The sequence below is a fragment of the Hypanus sabinus genome, chromosome 6 (assembly GCF_030144855.1).
Source record: "Hypanus sabinus isolate sHypSab1 chromosome 6, sHypSab1.hap1, whole genome shotgun sequence".
NCBI classification, from domain to species: domain Eukaryota; kingdom Metazoa; phylum Chordata; class Chondrichthyes; order Myliobatiformes; family Dasyatidae; genus Hypanus; species Hypanus sabinus.
In genome coordinates this window covers 77,421,717-77,439,216 of record NC_082711.1, presented here as the reverse complement: position 1 = coordinate 77,439,216, position 17,500 = coordinate 77,421,717, and the positions used below count along the sequence as shown (strand labels likewise).

General features: G+C 42.4%; 1 protein-coding gene across 7 annotated transcripts in view; it reads right to left on the bottom strand.

The window, feature by feature from the left end:
• cobl (cordon-bleu WH2 repeat protein) overlaps nt 1-17,500 on the bottom strand; it is a 322,888-nt gene that overhangs the window by 218,358 nt on the left and 87,030 nt on the right. The gene's annotated exons all lie outside the window — the stretch shown is intronic.

Below are 17,500 nucleotides of genomic sequence, written 5' to 3'. Positions count from 1 at the left end.
AGCCTAAGAGAGAGGAAGGTCAGATGGGATGGTGAAGACCCAGCAGGGTTGAGAGCTCTGGTCCAAGGGGGGTGGGAGGATAGTGGAGTCAGCGGGGAAGGGGTGGGGGTGAGAGGAAGCTGAAGCCCCCGAGGGCCCGGGAACCGGTGATTGAACCTCAGGCTCGGAAAGAACAGATGCCAGCGTGGTGGTGGGGGAAGAGGAGACGGCAGCGCGTGGAGGTCCAGCTCGGAGGTCAAGGCTGGGATCCAGCATGCTGGTGGTTGGGGGGGGGGGGGGCAGCACAAGGAGGTCCGACTGGAAGTTCAAGGCCGGAGTCTCTGAGGGGGTGTCCATGGCTGTAGGAACCCGCGTTGGTGGTACTGGAGTCAGAGTTCGGAGTCTGTCCGGTGCCATGACTGGCAGCGGATGTGATGTACTGGCATTGGAGAGGGTTTAGAGGAGGTTCACAAGGATGATACCAGGAATGAAAGGGTTATCATATGAAGAATATTTGATAGCTCAGGGTCTGTACTCACTGGAATTTGGGAGGAAGAGGGAGAACCTCACTGAATCCTTTCTCTTGAACATTGAAAGGCCTAGACAGAGTAGATGTGGAAAGGGTATTTCCCATGGTAGGTGAGTCTAGGACAAGAAGGAATGCCTCAGGATAGTGGAGAGTCCATTTAAAACAGAGATGTGGAGAAATTTCTTTAGCCAGAGGGTGGTGAATTTGTGGAATTTATTACCGCAGGCAACTGTGGAGACCGGGTCATTGGGTGTATATATGGCAGAGCTTGAAAGGTTCTTGACTGGATGTGGGATCAAGGGTTACGGGGAGAAGGCTGGAGTGTGGGGCTGAGGAGGGAAAGAAAAAATATCAGTCATGATGGAATGGTGGAGCAGACTCGATGAGCCAAATGGCCTAATTCTGCTCCTATGTTTTGTAGGCTTATGGATTTACATGGCTCCCTACAAGTAGCATCACTGGTAGACAGGATAACGAAAAACATTAGACATTAAAAAATTGTGCTGATACAATTGAAGATGTTTCCCAGAGAGGAGCAACACCAAGTCCATTTCCAGACTTCATGATACCCTGCAAAATTTAAATCCTTACAATGCATTAGAATTTTTGCACTTCCAACATTAAGCTCCCCAAATGATGCAGCACTTCATCTTCCCATTTAGGAACAAATTTCAAACACTTCAAAACGACAGTTTTCACAAAATGTTGGCTGCTTTAAAAATCATGCCTATTAAAGGGCCAGCAAGTTTTGCTAAGTTGCTTTACAACAGTCAGCAGCTTCACAGTTTACTCTACAAGCTACGGACAGGTTAGACTGAGCCTTCAGTTCTACACCTAACACCTCAAATTGTTTAGCCTGTTGATATGTGTTCATTAATCTTCCAAGAATTGCAGGGACACACACTCATATTAAGACTTCCGAGGAGCAATATCTGTACATTATCTGTACATGAAGATTACCTTCTTCATTTCGGAATAATTCCAGCTAATATTGCTGTACCATGTCTTAGTTCATTACCATAAGATACAAGAGCCAAATTTTCAATTTTCCTCTCAGCCTCATTCTCCTGCCTTCTCCATGTATCCCTTCATGCCCTGACCAATCAAGAATCTATCAACCTCTGCCAAGTATACATATAGAATTGGCCTCCACACCTGCCTGTTGCAAAGAAATCCACAGATTCACCACTCTCTGGCTAAATAAATTCTTCTTCATCTCCATTCTAAAAAGACATCCCTCTATTCTGAGGCTGTTCCTCTGGTCTTAGACTCTCTGACCAGAGGAAGCATCCTCTCCACTTCCACTCCATCAAGGGCTTTCACCATTCAATAGGTTTCAGTGAGGTCTCCCCTCATTCTTCTGAATTTTACTGAACACAAGCCCAAAGCTATCAGACACCCTTCATATGACAAGCTGTTCAATCCTGGAATTATTTTTGTGAAGCTCCTTTGAACCCTCTCCAGTTTTAGCACATTCTTGCTAAGATTAGGGGCCCAAACCTGCTCATAATACTCCAAGTGAGGCTTCACCTTTATAAAGTTTATCACAGTTACAAGGTCACCAAAGTTCCAAACTCTAGAAAAAGATACCAGAATTACTCTTTTTTTGAGCCCACTGGAGCAAGCAGGGGAAAAAACTTAGCTATTTAGTACCACTGCAAGCAAGATTCACCAAAGTGCAGGCATATGCAGCAATATCTGTTTCTTTAAAGATATAGTAAAGCTCTTAATCTGGCATGCTTGTGTCATTGGTAGTGCTGTAATAGTAATTTTCTGGACTATAATACTCCAATGCTCTTTTACTTCATTTTTTTAACATGATAACAGCAGAATAGTTGTAATCTTTTCATCAAACCTAGTAAGTTTAAACTGAACAGAGGAACTGGAATCCCAATGTGTAGTGGAGATAACAGTCATCTATGATCCTGATGTTGAAACACTGAGATTTGCAGATGTTTTACTAGGAATTTTACTGTATCTCCCGGGCAACCTCCAAGGAGACCTGCCTTGTGGGTAATGCCCCCTTGTCCTCCAAGAGCTGGGACTACTCATCCTCTGTTCCCCATCAATACAACAGCCATTCTCAAAGCAACAACATTCACTCAACAATTAGAAAAATGCTACTCAAAACTTCAAAGTATTATCAAAGCACATATATGTCATCATATAGAACCCCGAGATTCATTTTCTTATGGGGCAACTCAATAAATCCACAACTATAATAGAATCAATGAAAGACCATACAAATTTGTACGCTCAACCAGTATGCAAGACAACAAACTGTACAAATACAAAATAAAAGAAATAATAATCATAAATAAATGAGCAATTACATAGGAGAACATAAGATGAAGAGTCCTCAAAAGTGAGTCCACGGGTTGTGTAAACATTTCAATGATGGGGCAAGTGAAGTTGGGTGAAGTTATCCCCTTTGGTTCCAAGAGCCTGATGTTGAGGGGTAATAACTGTGCCTGAACTTGGTGGTGTGAATTCTAAGGCTCCTGTAACCTCTTCCTGATGGCATCAGAGAGAAGAGAACATGACCTGGGTGGTGGGGGTCCCTGATAATGGAGGCTGCTTTCCTATGACAACGCTGCGTGTAGATGTTCTCAGTCATAGGGAGGGCTTTACCCATGATGGATGAGGATGTATCCACTACTTTTTGTAGGATTTTCCATTCAACACATTTATGTTTCCATATCAGGTTGTGGTGCAGCCCGTCAATATACTCTCCACCACACACCTATATAAGATTGTCCAAGTTTTAGATGTCATGCTGAATCTTCACAAACCCCTAAGGAATTAAAGGTGCTGCTGCGCTTTCTCTGTAATTGCACTGAATTGCTGGGCCTAGGACAAGTCATTTGAAATGATAACACCAAGAAATTTTAAATTCTAGCCCTCTTCACCTGATTCTCAATGAGGACTGGCTCATGAATCTGGTTTCCTCCGCCTGAAGTCAATGGTGGACTTCTTGTTCTTGCTGACATTGAGTACAAGGTTGCTGCGGCACCACTCAGATAGCTTCTCAATTGACTGAGGATGCTACCTTCTAAGAATTGACTCTGGAGGTTTTAGTTGTGAGACTATCCCCACAGTTGCATGATCTTGCTGCAGGTCAATAGCAAATTGTGTTTTAAAATAGAGAGTACATCTTTACATCGAGAAAAACAAAAATGTGCTTGTAAATGGAAGATTGTGATTTGAACCGAATATTTTAAAGTGTTTGGCATACAATGCAAAACTGTTTTAGCCCATGAAAAAATATGTAATGAAATTCCAGACTTAGTTATTTGGTTTTTCATCAACTTTCAATCCTGGTTCATTCTTCAGTCTTTTATCTTAAAAATCGGGTTATAGAGCACACGTTCTAATTTCTCAGCTAGTCAAATTTTGTCTGATATTACTTCAGCAAAGCATCAAATTATTTCATTCTATTAAAAGGTGTTCTATATATATATGCAATACACATATGTATACACAGAAATTGCTGATAATGGTAGCAAGTGGAGAGCAATAACAACAAAATCTACATTCAAATTTACCATCACTACAACTCAACACATGATCAAATGACTGCTTTTCCAAATGGTGCATGGATCAAAAGAATACCTTAGGTTTAAATATAGCTTGCTAATCCCATATTTAACATTACTGAGGCTTCTGGTTTCCAAGTGAAGATTTTTGGCAAGGGTGAAGTGCTGACACTGTATGAACTACTATCTTATATCCAAAGCAATGAAATTTTTTTCCAGCAGCAATTCTGAGCAATTTACTAATGAAAGATTACTGCCACATTTAAACCAATTGACCAAAGATCAACATAAATATATTATAAAGAACATAGAGTCACAAAGGCAGTTCAAATTACAGTAAAAACACAAGTTACTTTTGATATTTACATTAGATCACAAACAGCATGGAATCTAACTCTTCAGCTCACCACATCCATGCTAAGTATCAAGTACCAATCTATACTAATCCAATAGTCCAGCATCAAGCCCATTACCATCTAAGCCGTGGTGTTTCAAGTGCTCATCTAAATCCGTAAATGCCAACATTATCTGCCTCCGCCACCTTGTCAAGCAGTGCATTCCAGATTTCAACCATGCTCTAGGTGAAATAATTCTTCATATTCCCTCAAATTCTTCAATCATCAGATGTATACCATTCAGTCATAAACACAGCTAAGGAGAGGTCTCTTAACATCCACTCTACCTATTCCCCTCAACTTTGTATACCTCAGTTAGATAAACACTCAGTCCTTCTTTCTAACTGTAATACCCCTGCCAGCTAAAATCTTCGGGACCCAAGATGCTACAGATGGTGGAACCAGGAGCAATATTGACATCCTTTGCAACCTCTCCAATGCAATCAGATCCTTCTTTTGGTGTAGCAACCAAGTCTACATAATATTCCAGTTGTGACATAACTAATGTTTTATTTGGCTGTGCCATAACCTGTGTACATGTGAATACGTACACAATGCTGGAAGAACTCAGCTGGTCAGGCAGCATCCGTGAGAAAAGAGTAGCCAACATTTCGGGCCGAGTCCCTTCATCAGGAATTTTTGTGTTCTGTGTACATGTGCTGCTTCCTTGAAAGTATACATCAAAGTTCCTCTGTACTTCTGAGAGTCCAAGACAGTATGTAACTTCTTTATATAAGCCACTATCTTCAGCAAACCATCATTCTCTAAAACATTTTGAAATACATTGCTAATCTGATATACAGGCGTCCCTTGCTTTATGAATGTTCGCTTTACATCACTTCACTAGATTAGTAACCTGTTTTCACATTACAAAGAGGATTTTCACTTTTACGAAAGTGTTTCCCGTATAAATTAGAGGTTCTTCGCTTTACGCCATTTCAGCTTAAGAACACTCTATCTTTGTAAAGGGTGGGGGGCACCTATAATAAGAAAAAAATGTCTCTGGCCAACAATTCTGTAGAAACCACCAGTGTGCCAGTAAGTTTCTAACATTTAACAAAAGCAGGAGAATTGATGGCAAACTATCTGACATTTTATTCCACTGCTAAAGAGTCTAGCAGCAATGCACAAGGCTGAATGGTAAGACACACACTCACATCAGAGCTCCATGCTTACTGTGGCTGGGACATTTCTGACATTTACCTGACAATGTGCAGCAGTGCTCAACAACTTTGAAGAAGTTTGGAAACACCTGGGACAAAGTATCCCACTTGCTTAGTATCCCATCACTATTCTGAATATGCATTCCCTCCACCACCAGCGCATAGCGACTATGGTGTGTGCCATCTGCAAAATGCACTGCAGTGACTCATCTACTCCAACAACCTTTGCAAACTCTTATAGCTAAGTAAACTTTTACGGACAAAGGCAGCAGGTGCACATGTACCAAACTGCAAGATCCTTCCTCTCCCCGCCGAGTCAGAGACTCTGATTTGGAAAGGTTTCAAAATTTGCTGAGGACTTATGAAGGTAATTGAACATTGTGCAATTCCCAACACGCATCTTCAGTTCTAATGTTATGATGGAAGGTCACTGATGGTTGGACTAATGGTACGGCTCCAAGTGATGAACTGAGGCTAAGATGTTTGATCTCCAAAGACATGAACCATAAATCTTTAAGGAACAATTTGAATCACTGTATGCACATTGAATACATGTTTCATTGATGCCACACTTGAGTCATATGTTGCTTTTTAACAAAAGTTTACACTTAACCGCAATTATAGAATTCGGCTTTTTAAGTCTGTTTGGATCAAGGTCATGATGTCATATGGAGAAGTGGTCCTAGAAAAATTCAAAGAAGTCATTGAGGTGATTATTCGTGAACAAATCTGCTTAATTTTGCTGTCCATAACACCTTTCTTCACCCTACTGAGAATAGATGAATTTGGTGGTAGTTAATTGGATTGGATATTTCCAAAGAGGTCACACCTAGGTAATTTTACACTTTAGTGGATAGATGTCAGTGTTGAATTTGCTGGAACAGCTTTCCTGAAGGTGCAGCTAGTTCTGGAGTTGAGGTCTACAGTACTACATTAACCCGTATGCTGTCTGGTCCCAAAACCTCGACTGCATCCAATGCTTTCAGCTGTTTCTTGATATCATGTGGAAGGGATCTAATTGACTAAAGACTATCTTCTGAGAAAGGGCTGAGTGGGGAGAGGTGGAATTTCAGGAGGAAGCCAAGATGGATTAATTGTAAAAGCACTTGGTTATGAATACTTCAGCATTATCAATGGCACTACATTCTAACATAATTAAGGATGGTATACATGAGAGTGCACACAATACAGCAAAAACTTGTGGGAAATTGACTTTAAAAAAAAACAGAAGGCAACAATAAAAGCTGCAAGGAGAGAAAAAGTGAAATACAAAAGTAAGCTAGCCAAAAATATAAAAGAAGGTACAAAAAGTGAAGTGGCTATCAGACCACTGCTAGAAAATAACGCTGCAGAGGTAGTAATGGGGGACAAAGTAATGGCAAATAAACTTAAGTATTTTGTTCTTTCCTTTCAGTTAGTCCTGACGAAGGGTCTCAGCCCAAAACCTCGACAGCGCTTCTCCCTATAGATGCTGTCTGGCCTGCTGCATTCCACCAGCATTTTGTGTGTGTTGCTTAAGTATTTTGTGTCAGTCTTCATTGTGGAAGACACTAGCAGTATAGCAGAAATTTGAGAGTGTCAGGGGGCAGAAGTGAATGTAGTTGCTGTTATTACAGAGAAGATGCATGGGAAGCTGAAAGGTCTGAAGGTAGATAAGTTGCCTGGACCAGATGAACTATGCCTCAGGGTTTTGTTAGAGGGAGCTGAACAGATTGTAGAGGCATAAGTAATAATCTTTCAAGAATTGTTAGATTCTAGAATGGTTTTGGGAGACTGGAAAATTGCAAATGTCACTCCACTATTTAGGAAGGGAGGGAGGAAAAGAAAAGAAAATATAGGCCAGTTAGCCTGACTTCAGAGTTTGGGAAGATGTTGGAGTCACTGTTAAGGATGAGGTTGTGGGGTACTTGGTAGCACATGACAAAACAGGCCAATGTCAGCATGGCTTTCTTAAGGAGAAATCTTGCCTGACTGACCAGTTGGAATTCTTTGAGGAAATAAGAGGCAGAATAAACAAAGAAGAGCCAGTGAATGTTGGTTGCTTGGATTTTCAGAAGTACTGTACATGAGGCTACTTAACATAAGAGCCCATGGTATCACAGGAAAGATACTAACATGGATAGATGAGTGAGCATAAAGGGGGCCTTTTCTGGTTAGCTGTTGGTGACTAGTGGTGTTCTGCAGGAGTTGGTATTGGAACCGCTTCTTTTCACATTATATGTTAATGATTTGGATTAAAGAATTGATCGCTTTGTGGCCAAGTTCATGGACAATATGAAGACAGGTGGAGGGATAGATGGTTTTGAGGAATAGGGTGTCTGCAGAAGGACTAAGATAGACTGGGAGAATGGGCAAAGAAGCAACAGATGTAATATAGTGTCAGGAAGTGTATGGGCTTGAACTTTGGTAGAAGGAATAAGGGTGAAGACTATTTCTAAATGGAAAGTGAATTTAGAAATCAGAGGTGCAAAGGGACTTGGGAGTCCTCGTGCAGGATTCCCTGAAGATTAACTTGCAGTTTGAGTCAGTGATACTGAAGACAAATGCAATGTTAACGTTCATTTCAAAAGGACTAGAATATTAAAGCAAGGATGTCATGCTGAGTCTTTATAAGGCATTGGTCAGACCCATACTTGGAGAATTGTGAGCAGTTTTGGGCCCCTTATCAAAGAAAGGATGTGCTGGCATTGGAGAGCGTCCAGAGGAGGCACATGAGAATGATTCCAGGAATGAAACAGTTGACTCTGAGTGTTCAATGACACTGGGCCTGTATTCACCAGAATTTGGACGAATGAGGGGGCATCTCATTAAAACCTCTCATTGAAATGCAAAACTAGCTCCATGGCGATGGACTCGCTTTCAGGGACTCTGCAGTTCAATTTCTGTGTATTATTTGTTTACTTGTTTCTTGTTTCAATTTGTTCTTTTTGCTGTACATTAGTGTTTGACAATCTTTGTGGTGAGGGTTTCTCAGTGAGTTCTATTTTTTTTCATTTTGTTGCTGCTCTGAAGAAGATGAATCTCAAGGCTGTATATGGATACATAATTTGATAATAAATGTACTTTGAACTTTGAAGCCTATCAGATTTTGAAAGGCCAAGATAGAGTGGATGTGGAGAGGATGTTTCCAATAGTGGGGAAGTCAAGGACCAGAGGGCACAGACTCATAAGAGGAAGATGACCATTCAGAACAGAGATGAAGAGGCATTTAATTTGCCAGAGTGTGGTGAACCTGTGTACTGTTAATTTGTTGCAACAGGCTGCTGTAGATGCAAGCCATTGGATATGTTTATAGCAAAGGTTGATAGGTTTTTGATTAGTCGGGGTATCAATGGTCATGGAGAGGAGGCAGGAGATGGGGTTGAGAAGGATAATAAAACAGTCATGATGGAGTGGCAGAGCAGACTCAATAAACCAAATGACCTAATTTTGCTCCTGGGCTTTATGGTGATGTAATTGGAATTCTGTTTTCTTTGAAATATACAGTTATCCACCATTCATGACTAGGCATGATGCAACTGCAGAGCTTTTATCTGATACAACCTGTAGATCAGTTATTGCACCTTGGTTTGGTCACTCAGCGTACAAGTCATTCTAAGGTGCAACTTCACCAGGTGTGTCTGGTGTTGCTCTCGACATGCTCTTCTGCATTCCTTGTGGACTCAGCATTAGTGCTCCAGCTTGTTGACAATCAGAGTAAGGGACATGCCAGGCTAATGAGGTCAGATTGTGATGGTAATGAAACACATTTCTGTTGCTGCTAATGGTTCACAGAACATTGTGGATGCCCAGTTTTGAACTGCCAAATATTTCTTTAAATGTGTTTTAATTATTTTAATTAAATGATCTGTTCTGAAATGTTACTGATCACCAGCGACATCTCAAAAGACAGTAATGAGCTACTGAGTGTTCTCGGTAATTGGTTGGGGGTGCTTCATGCTTCAAGCCTTATCACCGCTTGTGAAGTGGTCATTGCAGTTAAGTCTCAATGTTCATTACGACTGCAGAATAACAAATGATAAGTGCAGCTATGGGACAAACAATTTGGGGCAGTGAATGTAGGCAAAGAGCCAGATCTTATGTCACTTAAGGTTTTGAGCAGCATGCATAACTGAAGATTCACTTGTTTAACTTTGTAAATAAATTACTTCAACTGCAAAATTTGATTTTCAAAGCTTTTACATATATTTGAACCTATAAATAATGTTAATATTATATGCTGTCCAAGTTCTAGAAACAAAGCTCAGAAAAAGACTGTTTGGCCCATCTCATCTTGCACCAAGAAATCTGTATTAGTCAAGAGGCATGATGAAACCCCATGGCATAATGAGGGTGAAGGTCCCACATGAGCTGACGAAGGTGGGAGGCCGGAAGTCTCCCAGATATCCCATATCTGATACCCAGAGCAGAAAACTGGCCTTGCAGTCATACCCACTGTTCTTAAGTTAAAGGAAAAAAAGAGATATAAAAGTAACTTACCTCACCTAGGCCCGTCCTCGCTGAAGCTCCGATGAGCCAAACTCCCACTACTCTGACTCATGCTACTCTAATGGCCGCTCTTTTGACAACCATTCCGCTAGGAAGTGTCCCCCTTTTATGCCAGAACCTTCCCAGCGGCATTACGCAATGACGAGCTACTGCGTCTGCATACTTCTCACAATCTAATCTCCTGCTGAAAGAAACTCCCCACTTTTTAAATCTTCTCAATGGCCTTATGTGATGATGAGCTACTGGATCTTTACTTTACTTTATTGTCACCAAACAATTGATACTAGAGCGTAGAATCGTCAGAGATATTTGATTCTGCGCTTCGCGCTCCCTGAAATACAAATCAAAGTAAATATAATAAAATTTTTAATTATAAATCATAATTAGAAAATAGAAAAGGGAAATTAAGGTAGTGCAAGTCAGGTCCGGATATTTGGAAGGTACAGCCCAGATCTGGGTCAGGATCCGTTCAGCAGTCTTATCACAGTTGGAAAGAAGCCGTTCCCAAATCTGGCTGTACGAACCTTCAAGCTCCTGAACCTTCTCCCGGAGGGATTGAGTTTGCGATGGAATTTCTATGGATTCCTGCTAAGGTGAGGAACTTTGTTATGTAGTACTACAATGATTTCTGGATGAGGTTTTCCACTCAACAGTTTACAACTAGGTGGCAGAGCTTGGATGTTGGAAACCCAATGGGATGTGTGATTTCATCCATCCTTTTAGTGTTAGCCATGGAGGTCATTGTGAGGGCTGCAGAATCAGTGGGACCAAGTGTCACATTTGATGGTGGAGGGGAGTTAGCATCAATACGAACGTTTATGGATGATCTCACCCTTTTGGGACCTAGCACAGAGGTAGTGGAAAGAGTACTATCTAGACTCGAGGAGCTAATGCATTGGGGAAGAATGAAGTTCAAGACCAAGAAGTCAAAGAGCCTTGTTCTTAGGAGAGGAAAGTTGGTTGACTTTCATTTCACCCTTCATACGGAGGAGATTCCATCCATTCAGGACCAACCAGTTAAGAGCTTCGGGCGATGGTACGCAGAGGAGCTAAGAGATACCAAGCCGGTTCAAGAGACAGGAGAACAGATCAGCAGAGGTCTGATGTTTGTCGACAAATGTGGCTTGCCTGGCAAGTTGAAATTGTGGTGCTTGCAGTAAGGACTGATGCCATGGATAATGTGGCCACTAACTGTCTATGAAGTGGCAATGTCCCATGTTGAGACAATGGAATGGAATCTCAACAAGTATGTGAAGAACTGACTTGGAGTACCAAGCAGCCTCACCAATGTTGCAATCCACAGTAGCCAGACAATGCTTACCATCCCAGTGCAATCCCTTGTTGAAGAGGTCAAAGTAGCCAAGGTAGGATCATTCTTGATGCTTCGGGACTCAAAAGACCCTGTCATCAAGAACACCCAGCTGGATGTGAGATCAGGCAGAAAGTGGTCAGTCCATGTAGCAGTTGATGAGGCATAGTCTAGACTGAAGCACAAGGAGACGGTTGGGACTACCCAGCTGGGCCGCCAGGGACTTGGATGAACAACCCACAAGTGGTGGTCATCTTCCACAGGTAAGGAGTGTCATGAGCTTGTAACGCAAGAAATATGAGAGGTAGAAAAGCAGAAGAGGTCAGCTAAAACAGCTGGCCTGGCCAAACAAGGGGCTAGGACCTGGTGGGAAAGTGTTGAACAACCACATCTATCTTGGAATGTTCTGTGGCAGATCCGCATTTCTTTTCTATGCAGAGCAACCTGCTCCCAACACCTGCCAACCTCAGCACCTGGTATGAAGGTAAGACAGACAGGTGTGCTGCTTGTGGCAAGGACGAAACACTTAAACATATTTTGAGTGCATGCAGGGTCAATCTTTCCAGCAGCATGTACACTTAGAGACATAACAATGTTCTTAAAGTTGTAACAGATGCGGTTGAGCAGAGTACTGCAGCACAACTTATCTCATGCCCCATGCTGCACAGAACATTGCATATCATTTGTGAAAGAAGGCTCCAAGTCAAGGGTGTACAGCACAGGCCCACGATCAAGCATACTTTCTTCAGCCAATGATTGGTGTGTCAAGGCTGACCTGGATGGGAAAGGCAGTTTCCTGGAGCAAATAGCTTTCACCACATTGCGTCCAGATATAATCGTCTGGTCTGACACCAGTAGAGAAGTGGTTATTGGTGATCTCACAGTCCCCTGGGAAGACAACATCGATGAAGCCCATGAGTGCACGTTAACCAAGTATGCAGAATTAAGATCAGAGTGCAAAGACAGAGGGTGGACGGTCTCATGCTATCCATTTGAAGTAGGGTGCCGTGGCTTTATTGCATTCACTTTCCAGAAGTGGGTGTGTGACCTTGACTTCACTAGAAGAGAGATCAAGTCAACCAGCAGAGCTGTAGCTGAGGCAGCAGAGACAGGATCATCATGGGAGTGGACCGAGTATGTCCAGAGGGGCAGATAGTTGGTCAGTTTATCCATCTTTTGCAAACCCTTCAGTAGTTGCATAGACACCTGAAGAGTAGACTATCTGTTGGATGGAAGTGACCAACAACTCTGATAGAGGCCAATGCCAAGTTGTTAAGTTCATCAGTGGGAGGTGGTGCTTTAGCACTGCTGGCCCACCGCCTCGAGGGAGTCTTGATCATAAGCAGGTCGAAACTCTTGAAGACAGGTGGCAGATCAACTGATGATCCCACTAGTGATAGCACAGGACAGGTAACATCTTAGTCCAAGTGTATTTTCAATTCAATTCTGTATTAGAGCTGTACTTATCCAGGCAATCATAGATATAAAGTGAGTAGATGAGGGCTCTGGGTACACAGCTAATAGTGATTGTGGATGAGATGTTTTGGCAATCTATACAGACTAGGGTCTGCAATTGAGGATTTGGCGATCTGGACTCACGAGAATGCAGATACGGCCACAGCGGCCATTGCTGGAGCGGACTTGGGGCCAGACTAAATCTCCAAACCAGAACATAGCAACAGGGCCCAGATCCGAGAGTGAAAAATGAACTAATGTTTGTGCAACTTAAGTGTCAAGCCAAATTAAAAAGATTAAGACAACGAGGCTGAGGGGGGAGGACAAACTGGTATTCTGCTCACTACTCTGCGACGCTTTATTCACCTCAGCACTAAACTGACTCTGCAGCTGTATCCTGTAGCCTTTCAACCAGCTGCAGCACTGAAGTGACTTTGTGACTGTGGACCTACTTTCGGGGACTCAGTAGTTCATTTTCTGTGTATTGTGTGTTTGCTTTTTTTGTTGTTTGCATAATTTCTTTTTCACATGTTAGATGTTTGACCGTCTTTGTGGTGTGGGTTTCTTTTTGTGAATTCTAATGTGTTTCTTTGTTTAGTAGCAGCCTACAAGAAAATGAATCTCAGGGTTGTATGTTGTACATATACTTCAGTAATAAATGTACTTTGACTTTGAAATAATGTCTTTCTTCAAATGAGGGACCAAAATTATTTACAATAATCATTCCTGCCTCACACCTTAAGCCTTTGTCCTCAAATTTTAGACTCTTCTATCCTTAGAAGATGACCATCTATGCTCTCAATCTTACATGCTCTGTCGGGTCACCCCTCAGCATTTTGCACTCCAGAGAGAACAATTCCAGTCTATCCAGTTTCTCCTTGTAAGTAAAGCCTGGTATTTCAGGTAACACCCTAGAGCGGGGGTCGGCAACCTGCGGCTCCCGAGCCATTTGTGGCTCTTTCACCTCTGTGCTGCGGCTCCCTGTGGCTTTGGGAAATAATTGGTCAGTATTTAATTAAAATGTATTTTATGTTAGTTTGTTAGCTTTTGAAATGTAATTCTAAATTTGAAGATTATGGTGATCTTGTACAATCTAAGTGTGGCGACATCCGAAACGGCTCACAATTAGCCAGCATTCCGGCTAAGGGAGATAGCCTACGGGGGTTTGTGAGTACGCGTCTTTTGCAGCATCTGCGTCCATGGGGGCTGGGTTGAGGGAGGCTTAAAAGCAAGGCTGTTTAGTTCGAATAAAGCTATCTTTGACTGCAGTTTACTGACACCGCTACAACGTGTTTTTATCGCTGGCTGTCCAGACGGAAGGTGCTGAAACGCTTTGTCGCGTGTCTGGAAGAAGTGAAAACTTTCCTGGGCAGCAAAGGGCTCACCTTTCCTGAGCCAGAGTGCCAGAGTGGCTGGAAAAGCTACACTTCATGGTAGACATGACAGCGCACCTGAACACGCTGAACACAGCTCTTCAGGGGTAAGGACGTACAGCCCTGCACATGTTGGAGGATGTTTTGGCATTCGAGCGCAAGTTGACAGTGCTTGCCAGAGATTTACAGAAAGGCACTTTGTCTCACTTCCCCAATTTGAGAGAGTTCAAACAAAGTCACGACATGATAATTTCGGAGTATTTACATTCTGCAATCATCGCAATGCAAACATCGTTTGGGAAACGCTTCTGTGAGTTCAGAGAGGAAAAAAACACATTATCCTTCCCGGTCACTCCCTTAAGCATCGATCCTTCCCTACTGAATACGACTGCATTGGCAGGTGTGAGTCAACCTGATCTTGAGATGGAACTGGCCGACATAGCCGACAAAGACATATGGGTGTCCAAGTTTAGACGCTTGACAGCAGACCTTGAAGATGTTGCCCGTTCTTGCTCAGAAACACAAATGGAGTGATATTGAAAACCTTCCAAAACCGGACAAACTTGTGTTCGAAACATGGAATGCTATGCCCGACATTTATGTAAACATTAAAAAGTATGCGCTTTGAGTCCTGTCGATCTTTGGATCCACATATGTAAGTGAGCAGGTGTTCTCCAACATGAACTTTATTAAAAACAAACATCGCGCATGCCTCACAGATGACAGCTTGCGATCCTGTGTAAAGATGAAGGTGATGTCATACAGCCCTGATGTGCAGACGCTGTGCGCTGAGGTCCAGGAGCAGAAATCCCATTAACCAAGTATGATAAATATTTTAATTGCCTATTATTTTATGTATATTCATATTTTTTCATTGTTCAGTGAAATAGTCCTTTTATTTTTCAGGCTGACAGCTGGCTGATGTTATTTTTGGTTTGCTGCTGGCGGAAAATTTAAGTTCGGCGTTTTTCATAAATACAAGAAGGACTCAAATAGACATTGAGTATTTTACTTAAAAGTAACTTTCAACCCAACGTCTTTTTTTCGGAGTTCAAAATGTTTTTGTTGCATGCAGAAATGTAATTTCGTTTTCTCTGCAGGAGTTCATCAATTTCATAAATGCAACACATTATAGTTTGTTTATACATAGCATAAAGGCAAAAAAAACGTTGTATGCAGTGTTATTTCATTTTAAATGTCAAACGGGTTTTGCGGCTCCCAGTGTTTTCTTTTCTGTGGGAAACGGGTCCAAGTGGCTCTTTCAGTGGTAAAGGTTGCTGACCCCTGCCCTAGAGAATCCCATCTTCACTATATCTAGCACGATCAAATCTCTTCACACTCCTAATAAAGTATAGATGCTGTCTTGCCTTCTTTATGACTACATCGATATGTTGGGGCCAGTTTAGATCCTCAGAGATCTTGACACTCAGGAACTTGAAGCTGTTCACTCTCTCCACTTCTGATCCCCCTTTGAGGATTGGTATGTGTTCCTTTGTCTTACTCTTCCTGAAGTCCACAATCAGCTCTTTCGTCTTACTGACATAAAGTGCCAGGTTGTTGCTGCAGCACCACTCCACTAGTTGTCATATCTCACTCCTGTACACCCTTTCGTCACCACCTGAGATTCTACCAACAATTGTTGCATTGTGAGCAAATTTGTAGATGGTATTTGAGCTTTGCCTAGCCACACAGTCACGTGTATACAGAGAGTAGAGCAATGGCTAAGCACACACCTCTGAGCTGCGCCAGTGCTGATCATCAGTGAAGAGGATATGTTATCACCAATCCGCAAAGACTGTGGTCTTCCAGTTAGGAAGTTGAGGATCCAATTACAGACGGCCAAGTTGTGGGAATGATGGTATTAAATGCTGAGCTATAGTTGATGAACAGCATCCTGACGTAGATGTTTGTGTTGTCCAGGTGGTCTAAAGCCGTGTGAAGAGTCATGGAGATTGTGTCTGCCATTGACCTATTGTGGTGATAGGCAAATTGCAATGGATCCAGGTCCTTGCTGAGGCAGGAGTTCAGTCTAGTCATGACCAATCTCTCAAAGCATTTCATCACTGTTGATGTGAGTGCTACGGGGCGATAGTCATTAGGGGAGCCCACATTATTATTTTTAGGCACTGGTATAATTGTTGCCTTTTTGAAGCAAGTGGAAACTTCTGCCTGTAGCAGTGAGAGGTTGAAAATGTCATTGAATACTCCCGCTAGTTGGTTGGCACAGGTTTTCAGAGCCTTACCAAGTACTCCATCTGACCAATGTTTGCACAGCTGCAACCTGTTTAATCCTTCCACTCAATAACCCTGCCTTATGAAGTGAGCCATTGACACCTTCATCACACTAGACGCCTGTATTGTCATTTTCACAGTGCTACAAACTTGCACCCCAAAGTCCCTCTATCATCAACATTTCTAAAGCCCTGGCATTTACTGAATGGCTATATAATATTAGCTGACCCAAATACATTACCTCACACTTATTAAGTTCCTTTTCCCACCACTATTACCAACTTTCTAGCTAATCTATGACTCTCTGTATCCTCAATCATCCTCCCTATAAATAAATCCAACAACCTCTGCATCACCAACAAAATTACTAACAAGGCTACAGATATTCTCATCCATATGGCACTGATTTTTGCAGTACTGCACTGCTAACAGACTTCCAGTCAAGGAAACAACTTCCACCACCTGCCTCTGCCCCAAATTTTTGATCTAGTTTGCGAAAATACATTGAAAGTCATGTGCCTTAACTTTCCTGATCAGCAGGATTATGTCAAAAGGTTAACATGAGGAAATCTGCAGATGCTGGAAATTAAAGCAACACACACAAAATGCTGGTGGAACACAGCAGGCCAGGCAGCATCTATAGGAAGATGCACTGTCGATGTTTCGGGCCGAGACCCTTCCTCAGGACTAACTGAAAGGAAAGATAGTAAGAGATTTGAAAGTAGGAGGGGGAGGGGGAAATCTGAAATGATAGGAGAAGACCGGAGGGGGTGGGGTGAAGCTAAGAGGCTGGAAAGGTGTTTGGCAAAAAGGATGCAGAGCTGGAGAAGGGAAAGGATCATGGGACTGGAGGCCTAGGGAGAAAGAAAGGGGGAGGGGAGCACCAGAGGGAGAGGGAGAACAGGCAAAGAGTGATGGGCAGAGAGAGAGAAAAAAGGGAGGGGGGAATAAATAAATCAGGGATGGGGTAAGAAGGAGAGGAGGGGCATTAATGGAAGTTAGAGAAATCAATGTTCATGCCATCAGGTTGGAGGCTACCCA